Source organism: Triticum aestivum, chromosome 4B, assembly GCF_018294505.1.
Source record: "Triticum aestivum cultivar Chinese Spring chromosome 4B, IWGSC CS RefSeq v2.1, whole genome shotgun sequence".
In the NCBI taxonomy this organism is placed as follows: domain Eukaryota; kingdom Viridiplantae; phylum Streptophyta; class Magnoliopsida; order Poales; family Poaceae; genus Triticum; species Triticum aestivum.
Window position 1 is genome coordinate 79,742,231 of NC_057804.1, and position 6,653 is coordinate 79,748,883.

A 6,653-nucleotide genomic window follows, 5' to 3' on the forward strand; every position below is an offset into this window, starting at 1 on the left:
ACTGTGTGTCTAAGGCTAATGGTAATAGCAGGCGAGGGACAAAATGTTTACCCAGGTTCGGGCCCTCTCAATGGAGGTAGTACCCTACTTCCTGCTTGATTGATCTTGATGATATGAGTATTACAAGAGTTGATCTACCATGAGATCGTAGAGGCTAACCCTAGAAGCTAGCATATGATTATGATTGTTGTTGTCCTACGGACAAAATCCTCTGGTTTATATAGACAGCAGAGGAGGCTAGGGTTACACAAGGTCGGTTACAGAGAAGGGAATCTACATATCCGAATCGCCAAGCTTTCTTTCCATGCAAAGGAGAGTCCCACCCGGACACGGGACGAAGTCTTCTATCTTGTATCTTCATAGCCCAATAGTCCGTCCAATGTATATAGTCCAGCTGTCCGAGGACCCCATAATCCAGGACTCCCTCAGGCGCGCCCCCTGCCTCGTGGGCACCTTGTGTGCTCTCCGGACTCCGTTTTCTTGCACGATACTTCTTTTGGTCAGTAAAAATACATTATATAATCTCCCGAAGGTTTTGACCACCGTATCACGCAAATATCCTCTGTCTTTGTTTAGAGTTGTTTTGCTGACAGATCTAGGTCACCATGACGTCTTCAAGCGCCCCCAAGGACTAGTTTTCTGAGAAGGTCAATAACCCCTATCTCGTGGAGGTGCTGGAACACCCTCAAACCATTGAGATGCGTGAGGGGGTGCTGCACATCTGCGATGTTGAGGAACCAAGGAGGACCGGAAGCGTGGAGACAAAACTCAAAGCAATGGAACAACAAGTTTTCAAGTGCCAAGTGATGGTGGAACTTGGACTCAACTCCAACCACATGATGATCGCGGAGTTCACAAACAACCACAAGTTGGATGCCAAGAACATTGAGGATACCATCTTCAAGCTTCATGAGAAAATCGAGCACCTCCAAGCCCAAATCTATGACCTGCAAAATCAAAACTGTGAGTATGAATATAGATTCGAGAGGATGAGATTGGCTGCAGATTTGAGGATCCCGGAGACTCGATCATCTTTCTATGATGGGGAGCCTATGCCTTGGAAGATGGATGAAAAGCCTACATCATCAACAACTCCACCTTCTTCACCAGCAAAGGAAGCATAATCACATGGGTATGGGCACTCCCCTTGGCAACTACCAAGCTTGGGGGAGGTGCCCCGGTATCGTATCACCATGACACCTCTATCTTTACCGTTTTACTTAGGTCGATCCTTTTAGAAATATCTTGATCTAGTAGAATAAAGTTTTGGTATGATTTAATTTGAGTTTTGCTTTATGATCCCTCTATGTAATCAAGTCCGTGAGCTATATATAATAAAGATTAGTGTTGAGTCAAGGGCTTTGCTATTTTGCTATGATCTTGAGGGAATAAAAGAAAAAGAAATAATAAAAAGGAAATAAAGAGATCATACTGATCTTATGGAGAGTAATGACTTCACATATAAAGAGCATGATGAATAAAAGTTGTTGAGAGTTGGAAAACATAGTTTTGGTCGTCGTTGCAATTAATAGGAAGTAATAAAGAAAGAGGGGTTCTCACATATAAATATACTATCTTGGACATCTTTTATGATTGTGAGCACTCATTAAAATATGACATGCTAAAGAGTTGACGTTGGACAAGGAAGCCAACGTAATGGGTTATGTTTTCTTATATCCGAAATAATGTATATTGTCATGGATCATCCAACATGTTGAGCTTGCCTCTCCCTATCATGCTAGCCAAATTCTTTGCCACAAGTAGAAATACCACGTGTGTTTCCAAATACCTTAAAACCAGTTTGCCATGAGAGTCCACCATATCTACCTATGGATTGAGTAAGATCCTTCAAGTAAGTTGTCATGTTGCATGCAATAAAAATTTCTCTCTAAATATGTATGACTTATTAGTGTGGAGAAAATAAGCTTTATACGATCTTGTGATATGGAAGTAATAAAAGTGACAGACTGCATAATAAAGGTCTCTATCACAAGTGGCAATATAAAGTGACGTTCTTTTGCATTAAGATTTCATGCATCCAACCATAAAAGCACATGACAACCTCTGCTTCCGTTCGTGAAGGGCCTATCTTTTATTTTTGTCTTATACATTATGCAAGAGTCATGGTGATCTTCACCTTTCCTTTTTATATTTTATCCTTTGGCAAGCACCTTGTGTTGGAAAGATACTGATATATATATCCAATTGGATATAAGTTAGCATGAACTATTATTGTTGACATTACCCTTGAGGTAAAAGGTTGGGAGGCAACATTATAAGCCCCTATCTTTCTCTGTGTCTGATTAAAACTTCATACCCATAAATATTGCGTGAGTGTTAGCAATTGTGAAAGACTAAATGATAGTTGAGTATGTGGACTTGCTGAAAAGCTCTTATATTGACTCTTTCCGATGTTATGATAAATTGCAATTGCTTCAATGACCAAGATTATGGTTTGTTAGTTTTCAATGAAGTTTCTGATTCATACTTGACATTGTGAATAGATTGTTACTTGAGCATAAGAAATCATATGACAATATATATATATATATATATATATACATCTGGGCTATTCTGTTACGCGTAACAGAATATTATTCTGTTACCCTTTTTGAACTGATGGTTTCAGGTGGTTGTACTGATGTTTTCGAAGCTGTTGAACTCATACTTTCAGTTGTGTTTAACAGATCGTCTTCTTTAGTTCAAAAACATTTTGTAATTTTTTGTCGGAACGGGGCGTGTAATATATCGTTGGAAAGCTTTTGACAACCATATTTCAAGTATATTGAACGTTTTTGCAAAATCATTATGGTTTAAGAGCAGTTTTCAAAAAACCGTTTTTTTCAAAATCGAAAACGTGTATCGTATTTTGCACTCAGTTTTCTAACCGTTTGTCGGAATTGAGCAAGTAAGATGGCGTTGGAAAGCTTCTGAAAATCCGCATCTTCCATATATGTATTGTTTTTTCTAATTCTATATGATTTAAAAGTAATTTGAAAAACGGTAAAATTCTGGGCGAAACGTATTTTCGCGATTTTTTGCAAACGGTTTGTCGGATTGACACAAATGGTACGGCGTTAGAAAGCTATGGAAAACGCGCAACTTTTTTGTATAGAAATGTTTTTCTAATTCCTTACAGTTTAAAAACGAATTTGAATAAGGTCAAATTTGATTATGAACACTATTTTTTAAAAAAAATTGTCGAAATATGGCAAATAATATACCGTTGGATAGCTATCGAAAATGCGAAACTTAGTCATCTTGAACGTTTTCTCTACTTCGCAACCGTTTAAGAGTAATTTAGAATATGGCATGACGGATCTTGCTGTTTTCTCGTCTGAAAAAGAGTAGTCGTACTGATATATGTGTATATTTGTACTGGGCTATTTTTTGTAGAGTAATTTTGAATGGTTCCGAAAAAGGGTATTTGTACTGATGATTGCATGGGTTTGTACTAAGCGTGTTTTCACTAACTAGACTTTGCTCTGTTTTTTGGGTAATATTTTTCTCATAAGTTTTCAACGGTTTACTATATCATCGCCCCTATACTTGTATGGTTTGTATCATCGAACTAAATTATATTTTATTCAAAAAGAAAATGTGTTTGGTTTGTTTCTTTTTTTTAACTCGACATTTTTTTGACAACGTTGTTCTGAACTTCTCTCATTTTACGACTTGTACTGAGGTACTTACTAAGAAGGATTTTCATGGGGTTTCTTTTTTTGCTTGACTTTACAATTTGAATTTCTGCCATTTCTTTTATTCCGAACGGACCATCGTTTTTAACTCGTACTGAGGTACTTACTATACCCGAACTGGGGTGGCTGTCGCGTGTCTCGGCGTGTTTTGAACTCGATGCCGATTTTTTTCATCAATTTACTGCCGATTTTTTTCATCACACTTGAGTGATTAATAGGTTTACTTACTGGCCAGTAACACATGAACTCCTCATGCAATAATACATGAACTACTAGGAACATAAATTTTCATCGAGCACTTGAAAACATAAAACATTACATAAAGAGAAGCACCGAAGAGTGAATGTAAAAATAACTCCCACAATAGATTGTGTTTTTTTTAACTCAACAATTTTTTTTGGAAACGATGTTCTCGAGTTCTTTTATTGGGCTCGAACTGATCTCCTTATGTGTTTATATCTTGTTCAATCGTGCAACAAAAAAATTTGAACATAACAAATATCACCTTTTTGGCTCCTAACCCTCATGCATACATATATTTTTTGAACTGATGTTCTTTCTGTCATTACACTGTTGATATATAATCGAACCAAAATATCGGTGCTACCAAGTACATGCATGAGTTTAGTTTTTTTCGACCATAGTTCAAGGCAGCAAGGTTGCAAGTTCAAAAGGTCAATGGACCAAAACATGTTCGGACACAAAATGTGCATACATGTTTGATACGCAATAGTTTAGAATCAACCAGGACACATAACATATATTTTCTGAACATAAGAACTATGACCATTAGAATTACAGAGTTAATCTTTGTTCTTGAAGCGCTAGGCATAGCACTTTGACTTAGCCTCGTTAAGACGTTGCTTTGGTGTCCCCGGTTAACTATCATTGGCCGTTGGCAATGAAGTCCTTGAAATTGTTGTACACCAGTAGAACTTACTAGTTCTCCGCCATCTAAAATGAAGAACACACATGAAAGATTATCAGGTTATGTAATCTGTAGCAATTTTACATGTTTAACTTTCTAGTTGAGACCTTTGACCTATCCCAACTAGAGATGCTTCTCTCAAGACGAATAATAGATTTAAAACAAAAGGTAAAAGGCAAAAAGAATGTAAAAACCCTCTACAAATTTAGGGCTCCTAGAAGCAGCAACATCAGCACATGCATAGAGGGCAAACATAACATGAAAAGTTGCAAAATGGAACTGAAGTAATATACATTTTTGTCAAAAAACTTGTGATCTCTCGAGATCTGAACTGATTGTGTTACAAGCGCACTCACAAAACCCAACGAGCTGATTAAGTACATGTTAAAAGGATAATCAAGTTCATATATACTAATTGGGTGAAGTTCAAAAAAGAAAATTTTGAAAAGTCTGCACTATTTTTGCTATAACAACTACTCATCTTTCGCCAACAATGTATATTACACTGTTAAAATAAGATTTTTTTTTAACTGAACTAAATTAATAGCTTGTACTAAACACCTAAAGGACGTGGTTTTTTAACATATTTCCAACTACTAAATTAGCAGAACACATGTAAGCATTTTAATAGCAGAAGCAAAGTGGGAGAGATTGATGTGAGAGTGTCATTGACGCACACAGAGGACTACCATCAGCGCTCAACTTGGACGGCTGCCAGCAACCGTTGTGGACGGGCTGGTGTTGGTGCGGCCCAACCAGAGGAGGTTGGTGGCTGTGCGACGCGTTGCCGGGACGACACATAAGAATTGAACTAAACGGATTTTAGATATTGAACTGAACCGAAAGAAGAAACTGGAGATCACACATACATTTCTACATCAGGATTGACATAGTGTCCACATGAACTTACCTGAAGTTCAAAGATCAAGTGTAAGACATCATATGCACTTAAGAATCACAAAAGGCTTTCAAACTCTGAGCTTGTACTCTCACTAATAATCAATAGGACTCTCATGTTTCTTGAGCACAGATCAACGAAAAACACCCAAAAACAAAATCCCTACTGTTTGCAAATGTTCCATAGAATATCTTATCATGAACGGACTGGTGAACTTACAGAGGATTTGTTTCTAGCGACCTCCCCGGTGGTTCAGGTTTATTTATTTCTCGACTTCTAATTTTTTAGCTTGCCCGACATCTAAACATGAACTACACGATACTTGTACTGATATTTTTTTGTCAATGAACTTATGCAATTTAGGTACTAGAAACTCACTGATGCTATTTACTCTTCGTTTTTAAGACATTTTCAGTACCATGATGCACCTTCTACTATGGAATGTAGACACGGAAACAAAACAATTTCTTATAAAGCTTCCTAGCCCATTCACTTCAACCGTTAGAAGACAAACTTCTTTTTTGGGAGAGAATGGAAGATAATTTCTAAACTGCAGTTTTTTGCACTGAATTGTTATCACTCTTATACTGGACTTTTCTAACCTGCAGTTACCCAGAAGCCATCCCAAGTCAGGCTAGACACAGACGTCCGGTTGGCACTGTCCGGCCACCTTGTCGGACAGACAGACATGCTGCTGGTCGATGTACCTCGCCGTCAAGGGGAAGAGCTGAGGAAGGTTCCCTGACAACTGCGACGGAACGCAACATGAGTGACCGGTATCGATATTTTTGTCTGGAGGTGGTGGTGGTGGGTTAGGGGCGCGACAACCATGGGAGCAGGTGCATCGGCGGTTGGCGAGGGAGCTGGTGGCGGAGGAAGTGGCGGCCATGGCGGCTGATCCGGGCGAGGTCGCGGAGGCAGAGGTAAGTGGTGTCGGTGGGCAAGGGGCATGCATCAGCAGCAGCAGAAATGCTGCAGCTGAGCCAGACAGTCATAGGTACAGTAGCACCTTGTAGCAAGGAGCGGCCTGCACTCAGCTCCTTGAGCGACCGGCCACAAAACAAGAAGTTGTACTATTGTGCAGGAGGTCCTCAACCCCGCAACTCCTCCAGCAGGCTCCACTGTTTGT

General features: G+C 39.0%; 1 non-coding gene across 1 annotated transcript; it reads right to left on the bottom strand.

The window, feature by feature from the left end:
• Window positions 1-5,500: 5,500 nt before the first annotated feature.
• On the bottom strand, window positions 5,501-5,563 carry LOC123095367 (small nucleolar RNA snoR101). Its single transcript, XR_006446223.1, has one exon. It is a non-coding gene; the product is annotated as a small nucleolar RNA snoR101 (small nucleolar RNA).
• Window positions 5,564-6,653: the final 1,090 nt, after the last annotated feature.